Source organism: Dermacentor variabilis, chromosome 9, assembly GCF_050947875.1.
Source record: "Dermacentor variabilis isolate Ectoservices chromosome 9, ASM5094787v1, whole genome shotgun sequence".
In the NCBI taxonomy this organism is placed as follows: Eukaryota; Metazoa; Arthropoda; class Arachnida; order Ixodida; family Ixodidae; genus Dermacentor; species Dermacentor variabilis.
The window spans coordinates 33,409,761-33,426,955 of record NC_134576.1 but is presented as its reverse complement, the minus strand read 5'-3'; the positions used below and the strand labels follow the sequence as shown (position 1 = coordinate 33,426,955).

At 52.4% G+C, this 17,195-nt stretch overlaps 1 protein-coding gene across 1 annotated transcript in view; it reads right to left on the bottom strand.

Annotated features, from left to right (window-relative positions):
• The window catches only part of LOC142592592 (chorion peroxidase-like), a 154,084-nt gene that overhangs the window by 71,620 nt on the left and 65,269 nt on the right, over positions 1-17,195 (bottom strand). The gene's annotated exons all lie outside the window — the stretch shown is intronic.

The window sequence follows — 17,195 nt, the reverse complement described above, 5'->3', positions numbered from 1 at the left end:
TTGTTTTTATTGATGAATTAATTGGTGGCTTTACTGCGTAGCCAACGACTGAAGCGAGAAGACATAGAAAGAAAAAGAAATGCAGGGAGTTTCCGTCACCAACGTGTCCTAACCAATTCCACACCCGCCATCAGGTCGATTGCTAATCCCAATCGTCACCGAAGGTTGGATGCATGGCGACTTTTTTTTTGTTTTTTGCGCAAGTAGCGGCCGTAAGCGAATGCTGCCACTGTATTTCACGTTGCCGGGGCGAACTTGCTGACAGCATGGTCACGAGGCGCGTTTTCTTGAGTAGGACCACGTGTCTAATGGTCCACGTGCGTGCTTCGAGTTAAGCATGCAAACTGCGACGTGCGCGTTACGCTTGTCAGACGAACATCTGCGATTGTTGCGAAACGCAGGTTCGGTCACCGCGCGTAGCTGTTGGTGCGGCACCTGCTGTTGTTCTTTCCTGCTGGCGCGCTGCCAGTCGGTAACGTTGTGAACGCGCGCTGTCCCAACAAGTGCGCTTCGAGGCAAGCCCGCCTGTTCTTGGAGGATGGCGGTTTTAAATCTGGCACCGGCATCGGCAGCCTAGGGTGGGTCGAGCTCGACTTCTTTAAAATTTACGTTTTTAATTATTTGGCAAGTGCGCATAGTAACGTTTGAGACCGAATAATAAGACCAACCGAATAGTGGCAGAAGCGAGTCGAATCGAATATCGAACACTATTCAAGTAGGTCTCGAATATTGAAGACAAGTTATCACAAATAATAAAACGATATTCCCGCCGTAGTATTTGTTACGTTTGAAATGCACAAATGGAGCATCAGGAACAAATAAGCACATTCTTAGCATGCGCAAGATTCTTCGGAGAGTGCGAATGATAGCTGTGTAACCGGTAAAAGTATGTCTCAATGAGCGTACGTACGTACGTACATACATACATACATACATACGTACGTACGTACGTACGTACGTACGTACGTACGTACATACATACATACATACATACATACATACATACATACATACATACATACATACATACATACATACATACATACATACATACATACATACATACATACATACATACATACTTAGTGTGGGAATTTATAAGCTATTCTTTGTCATCTGTACATGATCATTATCATGTGGGGTTCATATGGGGTTCATCATCGCTTGTGGGGCTGGCTCTCGAGTGTGATCCGTGCTGTGGGCGTGGTCGGTTCACCGCATCTTTGACGCGGCATAAACGTCATGATAACTGCTGCGTCACAAGTGGTGGAGTGTGCTCTTCGGTCTTCCGACCTCTGACTCCCCGCTCAACCTCCTGGAGCTTCGATCTGGTAGCCGATTGTGCCAGCTGTCCGCCAGCATGTCGCAGGACGAGCCAACAGGCACTTCTACATCCACCATCTCGGCCTCGGCTATCCCAGCCTCACCGTATTGGGTTGTCAGTGGGCACCAGCGTGATACCCGTCTGTTTGCTGGACTTCGCGGCGAAGACATCGAGGATTGGCTAGACGACTACGACCGAGTGAGTTCGGCTAACCGTTGGGATGATGCGTCCAAGCTACGTCACGTCGCCTTTTATCTGACAGGAGTAGCGAAGACTAGGCTTTTCAACCATGAGGTTCATCTCACGAACTGGGGCGCTTTCAAACAGCTGCTCCGCCAAATCTTCGGCACACCGGCTGTTCGTTCCGCCCTCGCAAAAAAGACGCTCGACACCCGCAAGCAACAATTCGGAGAATCTTATACGTCGTACAACAAGGATGTGCTTGCTCTTTGTCGACGCGTGAACACGACCATGACCGAATCTGACAGGGTTCGCTACATCCTCAAAGGCATCGGAGCTATTGCTTTCGATGATTTAGCCATCAAGAACCCCGCTACCGTCGCTGATATCGTCGCTAAACTTGCCAGCGCCTTGACGAACTCGAATAAGTACGGCTGCAGCCAGACACCACTACGAACACTACTGCCGACGACCCTACGTTACGAGCAGTGATACGCGCAACAATTCGAGAAGAGCTACAGTATCTTGGCTTAGCCGCAGGGCCTGTGCCTTCTCATGCCCCGGCTACCAATCTGCGAGACGTTATCAAGGAGGAATTGGCGTCCATGGCTGGTGCAGCGTACACGGACCCTCTCACCCCAGGGCCCCACCAACGTATGCACAAGTAGCCGCAGTTCCTCCAGTCATCGTTCCATCGATGCCTCCAAAACCAACACCGGCCCACATATCTTCCATAACTGCCAGCGCACCTACCCAAACCAGCTATCCGCAGTGGCGTCCTCCTCGTCCCATCTGCTACTACTGCGGCTATTGTGGCCACATGGCACACGCTTTTGCCGCAAGCGCCAGCAAGATGAGCGTCGCGGATATGGTGTATACGAGCAGGATGACTTTTCGCCCGGAGCTACTTTCCAACATCTTGGAAGCGTCCACGACCAACGCCGCCCTTATGGTCTACCGCGCGGCCGCTCTTCATCGCCTCCTGTAACATCGGAGACGGCTCAGACGTACCGTCCTGCGAGACACCGCTCGCCGTCACCCCTTCGCCGCTCTACGTCCCCACTGAGACCTGCTTCTCAATTCGCCAAGCGTCGTCCGAAAAACTGAATTATGCAGCTTTTGGAGGAAAATCTCCATCGAACGACAGGACAGAAATTTTTCCAACGCGTCTGTGCAATACGATATTGGTTTGAGTAGAAGGTGCACAAGTAGAAGCTTTGATAGACACTGGTGCTAGTGTTTCAGTTATTCACCGTGAATTGTGTTCGCGACTTCGGAAAGTTACGACCCCCTATGATGGACCTACGCTACTCACTGCTCAAGGGGACGCCACTCGACCTATCGCTATGTGCACTGCTCGTATTTCCATCGATGGACTTCTGCATTACGTACAATTTGCACTGCTAAGTTCGTGTGCCCAGCAGCTCATATTGGGATGGGATTTTCTTTCTACGGCCTCCGCCTCCATCTGCTGCGGGAAACGCGTTCGCCACGTGACCGACACGACCTATTCACTTCATGCAGATGACGCACCACTTCCCTTGCTTGCTGCAGAAGATACCGCGCTACCTCCTCGCCATCAAAGCATCGTTGCCATCACGTCTGACTTCACTGACTGCAGCGACGTATTGCCATCTGCACGCTGTCTCGCAAGAGGGATAGCCTTTGCATCTGGGCTGGTTCGGTTTGATCATGGCTCTGCACTTTTCTACGCTACAAACCCGACATTCGAAAAGATTCTCATCCCTAAAGGCACTACATTGGCTTGTGCCGCTGAATCTGAGTCTAGATCTGTTATTTCCTTTAAACCACCTTCCTCTGAAGTTCCTTGTACCGGACGGGCCGCATCTCCTTCAGCTCTTGCAGCTGCCATCAGTTCCGACCTGACACCTTCGCAGTCACAACAATTGCTTGCTTTGCTCCAAAAACATGAAGCTTCGTTTGACGCGCATTCAGCTTCGTTGGGAAAGACTTCGATTACGACGCATCGGATAGAGGCAGGTGGTACATCAATCGTGCGCCGTAGAACATATCGCGTATCGCTAGCCGACAGGAAAGTCATTGACGAGAACATCACCGACATGCTCCAACGTAACATAATACGCCCCTCTTCTAGTCCTTGGTCTTCCCCGTTGTTTTGGTTCGAACAAAAGACGGCTCTGTTCGATTTTGTGTCGACTACCGAGCACTTAACAAGACCACACGCAAGGGTGTATGCCCTATGCCGTGAATAGACGATGCCTTGGATTCCCTATAGGGTGCCGAGTACTTCTCCAGCATCGATCTGCATTCCGGCTACTGGAAGATACCTATGCATGAGGACGATAAAGAGAAAACAGCGTTTTCAACACCAGATGGGCTCTACGAGTTTAATGTCATGCCATTCGGCCTCTGCAATGCGCCTGCAATGTTCGAGCGCATGATTCTCCGTGGCCTGAAGTGGAAGACCGTTCTTCGTGGCCTGAAGTGGAAGACTTGCCTGTACTATCTGCACGATATTGTTGTTTTCTCGTCAACTTTCTCTCAGCACCTGCAACGTCGGGATGAAGTTCTCACGTGCCTTGCCAACGCTGGACTTCAGCTAAACACCAAGAAATGCCATTTTGCGAGCAAGACAATCAAAGTACTAGGTCACATTGTGAGCAAAGATGACATTCGCCCTGATCCTGACAAGGTTTCGGCAGTTCGGCACTTCCCTCGTCCCGAAAACACCAAACATTTCCGTAGTTTCCTAGGCCTCGCTTCCTATTTTCGCCGATTCATACGAGGCTTCGCCTCAATCGTGTCACCTCTGCACAAATTGTTGGGTTATAATGTTCCCTTTGTGTGGTCTCCCGAACGTGAATCTGCGTTCGCCCATCTGAAGCGCTCTCTCACATCGGAACCAGTACTACGCCATTTTGATGAAGCTGCTCCTACCCTTCTGCATACGGGTGCTAGTGGTCACGGCATTGGTGGCATTCTCTTACAGCGAGACGACACTTTAGGTGAGAGGGTCGTCGCATACGCAAGCCACGTTCTGACGAACGCCGAAAAGAATTACACCATCACGGAGCAGGAGTGCCTAGCTATCATTTGGTCTGTGCAGAAGTTTCAACCTTATCTTCACGGCCACCATTTTGCGATTGTTACAGACCATCATGCATTATGCTGTCTTTCAACGCTGAAGAATTTGTCTGGACGACTTGGTCGGTGGATTCTTCGTCTGCAAGAATACGACTTTACTATTACCTACAAGTGCGGGAAAAAACACCAAGATGCAGACGAGCTTTCTCGCTGTCCGCTTCCTACAACACCATGCAATGGGCCTCCATGTACCATACGTGACAAGCTTTCGCACGATCCCTCGTCACATGCTTTCTTGTTGGCCACTGTCGACGAGATACCTCCACATGACAACAAATTCTTCCAATCTCATCAACTTGCCGACTCTTACTGTCAGCGCGTCATAGACCACCTTCAAGGAGCTTCTCGCCCACCTAACGCACGCCTTCTTCGACAGTTGACGCAATTTAAGATTGACAACCGCGTCCTGTACCATCATGTCTATCAGCCTGATGGTCAACGCTGGGTTCCTGTCCTGCCACGCTCTCTACGTGCTCATGTCCTGCAGGCTTCTCAGGACGACATGACGACGACTTGTTGTCGGTGTCATGTCGGCCTCTCATATAGGGTTCTTCTTCATTATCGCTTGTGGGGCTGGCTCTCGAGTGTGATCCGTGCTGTGGGCGTGGTCAGTTCGCCACATCTTCTACTCGGAATAAACGTCGCGACAACTGCTGCGTCAATATATATATATATATATATATATATATATATATATATATATATATATATATATATATCTTGCTAAGAGATTTATTAGCAATGGGCGCGAATGAGTAGCCGTCACAAGCGTTCGGCGAAAGACAGCAACCACGAGCTCATGCCTGTAGCGATGGTGCTGTGGCGCAGGCAGGCCACTCTTCTTCGTTACAATCGCCCTCCGGAGAAAAAGGCGCCATCCTGGCGGCTTAAGGCGAAGCGACTACTATTGGGTCGTAGTACGGCTTAAGGCGAGAGACGTGGACAAGTTACGCCATCGACGGGTCCGTCGATGGCGTAAGGGGCTCTACGATGTAATTGACGGAGGACGTTTGCTCCAGAACGCGGCAGGGTCCTAGGTATTTTGCGACAAGTTGTGAGGAGAGGCCGGGTGCAGTAGCGGGTACCCGAAGCCATACGAGAGAGCCAGGCGAAAAAGTTGGTGCAGAACGGCCGGCAGGTTGACGGGATTGTAGCTGCCACTGGTCCTCGGTGGAAAAAGAGCGGGCAAACTGGCGGCATTCCTCGGTATGACGAACAGCTTCAAATAGCGGAGTACTTTCGGACGCGTCAGGCGTATATGAAAGAATAGTATCGAGCATAGTAGAAGGTTCTCGTCCGTATAGGAGAAAGTAAGGGGGAAAACCAGTAGTTGCTTGGGCCGCAGTATTGTACGTATACGTCACGAAAGGGAGAACTTGGTCCCAGTTTGAATGATCAGAGGCGACGTACATGGAGAGCATATCGCCAAGCATATCGCTGTACCGCACCGGTACGCTGTACCGGTGCGGTACAGCGTACCATCCAGATGGTATCAGATGGTGCCGAAGGGACTTGCCAGTATCCGGAACGTAAATCCAGCGAAGAAAAGAACTCAGCTCCCTGCAAACAGCCGAGGGCGTCGTCGATGCGCAGTAACGGGTAAACGTGCTTGCGCGTTATCTTGTTCAGACGTCGGTAGTCGACGCAGAATCGAATAGAACCATCCTTTTTCTTAACGAGGACGACCGGAGATGCCCAGGGACTGTTGGAAGGCTGCACAACGCCACGCTTGAGCATGTCAGCAACCTGGTGGTCAATGACACGGCGCTCAGAGGCGGATACTCGGTAAGGGCGCTGCCGTAAAGGTGCATGACTGCCGGTATCTATCTGGTGAAAAACGGTCGATGTGTGGCCCAAACCATCAGCATGGCTGTCGAAAGAAGCGCTGAACCTCTGCAGGAGAGCAATAAGCTGGCTTCGTTCTGAAAATGACGTGCCATCGTCGATGGAGCAGCGGAAAGCGTCGAGGAGTGACTGATCAACCGCAGGGTCACAAGTAAGCGCGCCAAGGTCCTAAGAAGTAGAAACGGAAGGAGCGTCAAAGATGAAAAAGGTGTCGACCGGTTGAACAAGGCCTAGGCATTCACCATGAAATAAAGCTAAAGGGCAGGTCGTGGGATTGTCGACGACCATTTTCGTGACACCATTGCGAATAGTAAGGAGAGCAAAGGGCAGCGGAGAACATCGGCGGCGAATGAACACCTCAGAGGGCGTAAAAAGAACAGTGGCATCAGAAATGGCGGCGCACGACACAGGCACAAGCAAGGAAGAGCGTGGAGGGACGGAATTGTCTTCGGAAACAAAGAGTTTAACACTAGGACGGTCGTTTTCGATTGTCTCGACGTCAGGAAGTGCAGAAAGTTTGAGTTCGGCATGACAACAGTCAATAACGGCGTTATTATTTGCAAGGAAGTCCCAGCCTATTATAATGTCATGGGAACACAAGGGCAGCACGACGAATTCGACGGTATACAGTAGACCTTGAATGAAGACGCGAGCAGTGCAGGCAGCGAGAGGCGTTATATTTTGAGCGTTCGCGGTTCGAAGGGAGAAGTCGGAGAGAGGCGTCAAAACCTTTCGTAGTGAGCGGCAGAGTTTGGCGGAAATTACGGATACGGCGGCTCCTGTATCTACAAGTGCCAGGACGGCGATTCCTTGGACATAGACTTCAATTATGTTGGCTGAAGAGGGACGAGGACTTGGGCATTGCGACGTGGACGCAGTTCGTGCCTCGGGAACTGCAGCCATCAGTTTTCCTGCTCGGTGGACACGGGACGGCGCCGCATCGGAGAAAGCGAGCGACGACGGGGAGATGGTGAGCGGCGAGTAGAGGTGGTTGGGCGGTCAGGGGAAAAGGAAGAGGTAGGAAGGCTGGAAGGCGAAGAGGAAAACGGAGCGGGGAAAGGTGGCGCTGGCCAGATGTTCTGAAGAGGAAGCATGCAACGACGACAATGGCGAGCCACGTGACCAGCACCATCTCAAGCAAAACATATTGGGCGGTCATCGAAGGTGCGCCACTGGTGGGGGTAAGGTCCGGGTCGCGGTTGAGGATTCGGAAAATGCTGTCGGTCGGGTAGAGGCATAGGAGGAAAATGCTGTCGGTCGTGAAGCGGCATAGATGGCGGCAAAAATGTCGGTGGTCGATGCATAGAGGGCGGCAGGGGCGTTTGTGGACGAGATCGGGAAACTGCTTCAGCGTAAGTGAGAGGAGCCGTGACTGGTGTCTGCTCAGCGGCTGGAGGAACTGCTTGAGATACTTGCTCTTGAATGAAGTCGCGGATCGTAGGATGAAAAGCAGGTGGTGGTTGTTGGACAGAAGGTATCAAAGATAGCTGGCGGGCGACTTCTGCGCGAACGAATTCCTGAATTTTTATGAAGAGAGCAGTATGGTTGTCGTCGACTCCAAGGCTTGACAGAGAGTCGGCGGGCGGGGTGGGACGTCGAGTGTGAAGCCGTTGCCTGCGCAACTCGTCGTAACTCTGGCACAATTCTATCACTTCAGCGACAGTGTGAGGACTCTTCGATAATAACATTTGAAACGCGTCGTCCTGAATACCCTTCATTATATGTTTGATCTTCTCTTCTGACATCGACGCATTCCCCCGTTTGCAAAGGTCGACAATGTCCTCAATGTAGCTCGTGAATTCTCTCCGGCCTCTTGGGATCGTGTGCGCAAACGCTGTTCTGCACGAAGCTTCCTTACTGTAGGCCGACCGAAAACTTGGGTAAAGCTGGTCTTGAAGACCAACCACGAAGTTAGGTTGGCTTCATGGTTTAGAAACCATAGTTTCGCAACGTCCGTAAGATAGACTGCGACGTTTCTTAACTTGGTAACGTCGTCTCACTGGTTATGGGCACTCACTCGCTCAGAAGACGAGATCCAATCTTCAACGTCTTTGTCATCTGTGCCGGAGAAGATAGGGGGATCTCGCTGACGCAAGGCACCGGCACAAACCAAGGTGGCCGGCGCCGTTGGAGGAGCTGGAGGAGTACGTGCGTCATCGGGCATGATGGGGGGTAGAGTGCCATTCCGAAGTTTCAGGGTGGTCGAAACCCAGCACCTCCACCACTTGCTAAGAGATTTATTAGCAACGGGTGCGAACGGGTAGCCGTAACGAAGAAGAGTAGCCTGCCTGCGCTACAGCAACATCGCTACCGGCATGAGCTCGTGGTTGCTGTCTTTCGTCGAACGCTTGTGACGGCTACCCGTTCGCGCCTGTTGCTAATAAATCTCTTAGCAATATATATATATATATATATATATATATATATATATATATATATATATATATATATATATACATACACTACGAGGAAGGGAGTAGCCGTCACCATTATAGGGTTAATTGCTGCACCTCTTGGTCACCTTGGGTTCCAGAAAACCTATGACCGCATCAAAGGTCGCTTCCACTGGCCTGGATTGTCCGCCAGTGTAGCGAGGTATGTCGCTTCCTGCGCCCTATGTCAGCGTCGAAAGCTCCCTACATCTGCTCCAAGCGGACAACTGCAACCGGTTCCTTGTCCGTCACAACCATTTGAGGTCGTTGGCATTGACCTGTATGGCCCTCTTCCTGTGACTCTCACCGGTGAGCGATGGATTGTGACAGCCGTTGATCACTTGACACGCAACGCCGAAACAGCTTGTGTGAGTTCTGCCTCAGCCTCTGAAGTTCCTTCATTCATACTTTAATCCTTAATACTGCATCATGGTGCTCCTCGCGTCCTCCTGAGCGACCCCAGAAAAGCATTCCTCTCGCAACTAATAGACGAATTACTCAGAGCCTCCGGAACCACTCACAAGACTACCTCCGGTTACCATCCGCAAACCAACGGCCTCATAGAGCGATTTCATCGCACGCTGTCAGACATGCTAGTCTGTACATCGAACCGGATCACAGAAACTGGGACGCAATTTTGCCATTCGTGACTGTTGCATATAATAGCGCCGTTCAACGCACGACCGGTTACTCGCCATTCTACTTTGTCTATAGTCGTTCGCCCTGTTCCTGCCTTGACGTCTCTTTCTTCGCGCCAACTGTCCATCAATGTCCATCCTCCTGTGAAGAATATGTGTCCCGCATTCTGAGTTGTCGCCAGCTCGCTCGCATCAACACCGAATCACGGCAACAGGACCGCAAGCAGCATTACGACGCCTCTCATCGCGTCGTGTGCTTCCGCCCTAGCGACGAAGTGCTACTCCGGACACCAGTTCCACATTTTCGGATCCGTGAAGTCAGGAGGAACACGCCGATACCCGACTTTTGTGGGTGGGTGGACTTTTGTGACATTTCTTGCCGTTTTTATTCCGACTACGCCGTGACCGTGTGCTGTGCCTAACCGAGTTAGGGTTCGCGAGGCGAGGCATCGCTCGCCCACCTCTTCTCGTCGTAGGCTTTTCCACGGAATTTGTCATGGAGTGTGAGGTGGAAGGGGAGTTTTTATCCCCCGAGGACTTCACTAAAGACTCCGGATGGCAGCTCGTTGCCGCCAGACGTTCTTCAATGAACAAGAGAAACGTGGCCAATGCCAGTGCGGCCGACGTTCAGCATAACACCGGTTTCAACGCTCGGCGTAGCGCCGACCGCGCGAGCATTAAAAGCAAGATCATTCGAGGGGCCAGGATGCCTCCGATTACCATGGAAGAGGCAAAGATCGTCGTTCGGATCAGGGGAGGCCTGTGTATCAGCAAGTGTGGACCTACCGCAGTCGCCGACGCCATATGGCAGGCTGCTGGGCTCGATTCGGCGTCGCGGGACACCGACACGATGTGTCCCAACTTTCAACAAAACATCATGGTGATCAGCACACCAAACAGGGACAACGCTGCACGCTACGTCGGCATCGATGGCATCTCCGTTGCCGGCCAACGTTTCGAGGTGAGCGCTTACGAGGCCGCCCCCCACTACACGTGCAAGGGCGTCATCCGAGGCGTCTCCCTTACCAACGGGCCCGCGGCGATCGACAAAAAACTCGTCAACCCGAGAAATTCCACGGCGCTGGGCGCCAGAAGAATCAAGAACACCGGCACCGTGGTGGTGTACCGGGTGCCAAATTTTGTCTCCTACGGCGGCATTATCGTCAGGTGCACTTTATTTCGCAAGCAAATGGACGTGTGTTACAGCTGCAGGAGGCTCGGGCACCGCTCTGACGTCTGCCCTTCGCCCAACGACGCCATCTGCAGAGGATGCGGAGAAGCAAACCCCGACGCTCAGCATAGGTGCGATCCCAAATGCAAGCTGTGCGGAGGTGACCACCTTACCGCCGCCAAGGATTGCAAGCGCCGATTTCAGACGCCATATCTCGTCAGGCGCAGACGGGGGCAGCGCTCCCGCGCCCTCAACGCCGAACATTTGCCGCCCATGGAGAACGCGAATCAAGGCCGGCAAGCATCGCCTGAACGCCAATACGGTCGCAGCCGCTCCCGGTCCAGGGGGAGATCCAGGTCTCGTGGCCGTTCCAGCGGTCGCACCAGGAGCCGCTCCGTCTCTAGGGCCAGGTCGAGGTCAAGATCTCGGTTGCGATCCAGATCCAGGTGCAGATCCGGTTCCAGGGGCCTCCCGGGTTCCATAACCTAGCCAGCATCCGGGCCTCAGCCCGCCTCCACACGTTGCGGAAAGCAGCCGACCCTTCTTTGTGCTGATCTGGTACGACCTAAGCCCGGCGCCAATACCCAGCCTGCTCCGACCTCTCGTAGCAACCCGCCCACAGAGCAAGCTAGAGACGCGGAAGTCATTCGCTTACGCAAAGAAAACGACGACCTCAAGAACACGATCAATACACTAGTTAGCGAAATGGCAGAGATCAGGAAACTCGTTTCGAATGTGTCGGGTAACGGTGCGTCAGTCACGGCCACCGAGACTCCAATCCCAGCTCCGGTAGACGGTACTGCGACGTCCTCCAAACGCAGGGCAGTACTCAAACAAACATGTGATAACGTTCGCCAAATTCAGGTTGCGCTCGGGGACCCCAACAGGGGCCTCGGAGCTCTCGCAGATCGCATCGACGCCATTGAGGCGCGAATGGCTTCATCCGCCTCCGTCGTACAACCGCTAACCGTTCCCGCCATACTAAAGGAAGCTACACTTCATTATCCCAGCGCGGCGACAGGAGGACCCATTCTTTGCGCAGGCCTAACTGCCCCGTTAGGTGGTAGTCCGTCAGGTCAGCCATAATGGATAGATCCAAAGAGAGTTTTCGCATTTGGCAATGGAACTGCAGAGGGTATTCTAACAAAAAAGCCCTTCTGCAGCAGTTTTTCAGGTCTTTCTCTGCGAAACCTCAGGTCATTGCTCTCCAGGAAACATTAATCTCCGCAGCCTCGCTCCAGGGATACAGGGCCGTGTCGGGCCGGCCCGGGGGGCGAGGGATTGGCACCTTGATCGATAAACGGCTAACTCATATCACCCACGACCTCAAGCTGGCGAGTGGTAGAATCGAAAATGTCATGGTTGAGATCCTGCTCGACGTTCCGCAGCGGAATCAGTGCAGAAACAGCGTGTTCGTCCTCAATGTATATAGCAACCCTAGAGACTCGCGCCAGCAGTTCAAGACTATTCTCAAGAAGGCGACCGACTTGGCCGCCCCTCGACCCTTGGTCGTCGTCGGCGACTTCAACGCACATGACATCTGGGGTTACGTCTACGACACTACCAAGGGGCGAAACCTGTGGCAAGACGCCAACGAGATGGACCTCACTCTGGTCACTGACAAGAATTTTCCTACGCGCATTGGCAACTCCATCACCCGGGACTCGACACCCGACCTCGCCTTCGTGAGGAATGTCGAGGACGTGGGTTGGGAGAACACCGCCATGGAGTTCGGCAGCGACCACTACATCCTCGATACCAACTTCAAGGTGTCTCGGAGTAGGGTTAGGGAATTCACGTTCATCGATTGGGGCCATTTTCGCAAGATTCGTGACGAACCCGGGAGAGCCAGGGCACCCGCCACTCTCGAAGAATGGTGTGAAGGCATCCGGAACGACGCTTCCGCGGCCACCAAGAAAGTGGAAACAGATCTCGACGTCGAGCGGATGGACAGCAGACTAGCCCACCTGATCGAGGCCAAAACCGCCATGCTCCGCCGATGGAAGGGTCAAAGGCTCAATCACAGACTCCGAAAGAAGATTTCGGAGCTCAACAAGGTCATCGAAGACCACTGCAAGGCGCTATGCCAGCAGCAGTGGGACGAGCTTTGCGAATCCATCGACGGACAGATGCGCAACGGCAAATCCTGGGGTATGCTAAAGCACTTTCTCGATGAAAGCGGCTCGAAGTCAAATCAAAGGCATACGTTGGCCCGGGCCCTTCACGAAGCCACCAGGTCTAACACGGTCGATGAACTCGTCGCAAAACTCATACAGAAGTACCTGCCTGTCCGTCGCGACGGAGATTCGTCGACCCAACTCCCGGACTACCGAGGCCCTCCACGACCCGAGCTGGATGAAGACTTCTCCATTGCCGAGGTCAGACAGGCCATCTTCGCGCTCAACCGCAAGTCTGCGCCGGGTCCGGACGGAGTCACCAACAGAATGTTGAGAAACCTCGACGACACGTCGATTGTCTTTCTGACCGTCAAGATAAACGAGTCCTGGAAGAGCGGCATTGTACCTGCAGAATGGAAGACGGCCTGCACGGTGCTCATTCCCAAGCCCGGCAAGGCCCCGAACATCGAAAACTTGAGGCCGATTTCTCTGACCTCCTGCGTCGGCAAGGTCATGGAGCGCGTCGTCCTCAACAGGCTTAACGGGTATCTCGAAGACAACGAGGTTTACACTTACAACATGATCGGCTTCCGCGCCGGACTCTCAACGCAGGATGCCATGAAACTAATCAAGCATCAGATTGTGGATGGCCGTTCCAGAGACGTCAAGGCTCTGCTCGGTCTGGATCTCGAGAAGGCTTTCGACAACGTGCTCCACACTTTCATCGTCAAGACCATTTCAGACCTAGGTCTCGGTTCCAGATTCCACAACTACGTCAGCTCTTTTCTAACTGACAGGAAGGCCAAGCTTCGCATTGGAGACTTCCACTCCGAAGATGTGCCCCTCGGAGGACGGGGCACTCCTCAGGGCGCCGTCATCTCCCCAACATTGTTTAACATCTGCATGATTGGTCTTTCCGAGAGGTTGGCGCGCGTCGAGGACGTCAAGCACACCATTTACGCAGATGACATCACCATATGGTGCTCCCGCGGCTGCGAGGGCAGAGTCGAAAAAGCCATGCAGGAGGCGATAGACGTGATCGAGGAGTATCTCCGCCCCACCGGACTCCGATGCTCCCCCGCCAAGTCTCAGCTGCTACTTTACAGAAAAGAGAAGGGAGGCAGGCCCAAAGATTGGAAACCGGTCTCTGAAAGCAGCATCAGACTTCGCACTTGTGACGGGGGGGTGATACCCAGGGTCGAGGTTATTCGGGTCCTGGGCATGTTTGTCAAATTCAACGGCGGAAACGGAACTGCTCTCCGCAAGATTATCGCAAAGACGGACAACGCTTTCCGCCTTGTTCGCAGAATCGCAAACCGGAATCGAGGCATGAAGGAAAGCAATCTTCTCAGGCTGATCAATGCCTTCGTTCTCTGCCACCTCACGTACACGATTTCTATGCACAACTGGCTCAGAGCGGAGCGAGACAAGCTCAACGTTCTTATCCGCAAGATAGTCAAGAGGGCTCTCGGGCTACCCATCCGGACCCATACCGAGGATCTCTTGAAGCTGGGGGTACATAACACCGCCGAGGAGATTGCCGAAGCTCAAGAACGCACGCAACTCAGTCACCTGGCCACCACAGCGGCAGGTAAACGCATCCTCGATGAGCTGGGTTACCACCCTGCGGAATTCTCGATGGTCAGTACCCCGATCCCTAGGTGCATTCGAGACAAGTTCGTAGTGGCCCCTGTGCCCCGAAACGTCCATCCCGTCCACAACGAGGGCAGACGCAAGGCCAGAGCAGCAGCCATCCTCAAACAGATCAAGCGACACGACATTAGCGCAAGCTTCGTCGACGCTGCGGAGTACAGCGATGGGAACACCTTTGCCGTCGTTGTGGTCGACTCGAGCGGAAACATTTCCAATAGCGCCTCGATTCGCACTTCAGACCCCGGAGTCGCCGAGCAAGTCGCCATCGCCCTCGCCCCGCTAGACAGTCGTGGGTCCGAAATCTATAGCGATTCCAAAACGGCAGTTAGGGCTTTTCAAAAGGGTTGCATCTCCAAGGAAGCTCTTCGTCTTCTTAGCGGCTCGAGTCCACATGCTCTCACAAACCATTCAATTCACTGGTTTCCCGCTCACGTAGGATCGGTCGAGGGTGGTCCCCCGAACCTCAATGAGTCTGCCCACGAGGCTGTGCGTGACGTCACCGACCGCGCTTCCTCTATAAGGAGCACTGACTCCCCTCCTCTCTATGGTCACAGGGACGCTCCCGCTACTCACAACGAGATTATTAAATATTTCTTCATGTCAAGAAGGGTCTTTCCACCCCCTCACCCCAAGTTGAATAGGGCGCACGCCGTTTCGCTTGGGCGTGCGGCCAGACCTCCACTCTACCTCACATGCTCTGGGAGTGCGGGTCGACATACCGCAAGTTCATCAAGGAGGAGTGGGACTCGCTTTTGCGTAGCCCCGCTCTAGAAAAGCAAATCCTGGCCGTCCGGCGTGCCCGCGACCGGGCCGGTGGGCTAGACCTGCCGGTCCCGACGTGGGACTAGCCGGGTGCGCGACGAGTTCGCGTCCTCGCCGGACCTACAATAAAGTTTATTCACTCACTCACTATCACGTGGTACCAGTTATTGTTCCAAATAACGGCCGCTGCCGCGCCGCTGAGGTTGCCCACGTTTCCCGTATGAAGCCTTTCACGAGGCGTTCGCCGCCCCTTTGAATTGCGGCCAGGATGGCCGCTCTCGCGCGAGGGGACATTAGTGTGGCCATTTATAAGCTATTGTCATCTGTACATGATCATTATCATGTGGGGTTCATATGGGGTTCTTCTTCATCATCACTTGTGGGTCTGGCTCTCGAGTGCGATCCGTGTTGCGAGCGTGGTCGGCTCGCCGCATCGTCGACTTGGAATAAACTCTTCGCGACAACTGCTGCGTCAATATATATATATATATATATATATATATATATATATATTCTACGAGGAAGGGTGTAGCCGTCACCATTATAGGGCTACTGCATCTCTTTCTTTTATTTTGATTTGAATAATAAAAACAGATTGTGGCTTGTATCATCTCCAACCAATCTGCTTTGCCGGTTGCCATTTCATGCTTACATCTACTTTGTTGTTATGGCATGGCATTTGGAATGGTATTCGTATTATATCTATAGTATTGGTATGGCATGGTAAGATAACTTCGGTATGGTATTTTTGCTATGGTAAGGCGTTTTCTTCATTCTTTTCATCTTTTTATCCTTTCTTTTTCTTCATCCAATAGTCATATACTTGAACCTGTTCGACATTTTGTGCATAAACATGTGTTCACCCGTGAGCTAAAGCATACGAACCTGTGAATGAAACTTGAAGTTAAAGACTGCAGTTCAAACTTGGCATTGAGAAATTACCAGTGTACTCGTCAATTTCAGTTTATGCATCTTAATGACGAAGAAATTCTTTTTTTTTTCGGTCACCATGGGGTCCGTACACTTTAGTTAGGGGTGTACATTATGCGTGTATTGTGTATGTATCATGTACGAAGCATGCTGAAAACGGTTATAGGTGAGCGCGATAGCGATTATACGCCGGCATTAGAGGGAGCCAGACGAAAAGTGCGGCCGTAGCTGTGGGAAGGTATTATTTTGTTTATCAAGTCGATGTTGCTGTGATTCAAAACCTGCCAAACCAAAACCAATCGGCTCGAAAACGAAACGAGAGCAAGAAGAAAGCGCAAGTGTCTAATAGTATAACAAATGAAATTTTAAGGAATAAGTATGCTATACTTAAGAATAGTCGATTTACGTACAGTAATCTCACACAATACATCCTAAGTACCAAGATTTCACCGCCAGGCATCGTCCCTTAATGACGCTTGTGATTTCCTTCGGCAGTTTAAAAGTATGATTCCTACTTAAATCGCGAACGGCCTGCTGGATTCCTGTCACTGCAATCACGGTCATCTCATTTCCATAAACTTCTCCCGACGCATTCGCGTTGGTTATCAGTTTCTTTAATGCAAACATCCGCTAGCTGATAGGACGAGATCCTCGCTGCCGACGGACCGCGAAATTTCAACAGACGCCCGAAGGTGAAACGACATTATTCGCGGGAACACCGCGCGTACATATGCTCGCCCTTCAGACAGCGGACGTGTACCGCCAGATCTCGGCAGACGATAAGTGTTTTGTACACAGGAGCGCACTGCTGCAATGCGAGTTGCCTAAGGTCACGCACTGTTCATGCCTGGTAGGCGAACTCGGTGCGATCGCTTCCGGCCCGGTCGCAAGGGCTAAGGGCGCGAGGAGGAAGGCGTTGAAAGAGTGAGAGAGAGTGTGTAAAAGATGAGGACGAGGGGAGAGAGTCTAGGCGAAGCCGTTTAGGCGTAGCTTGAAGCGCTGCCAAATCGGGCTTCA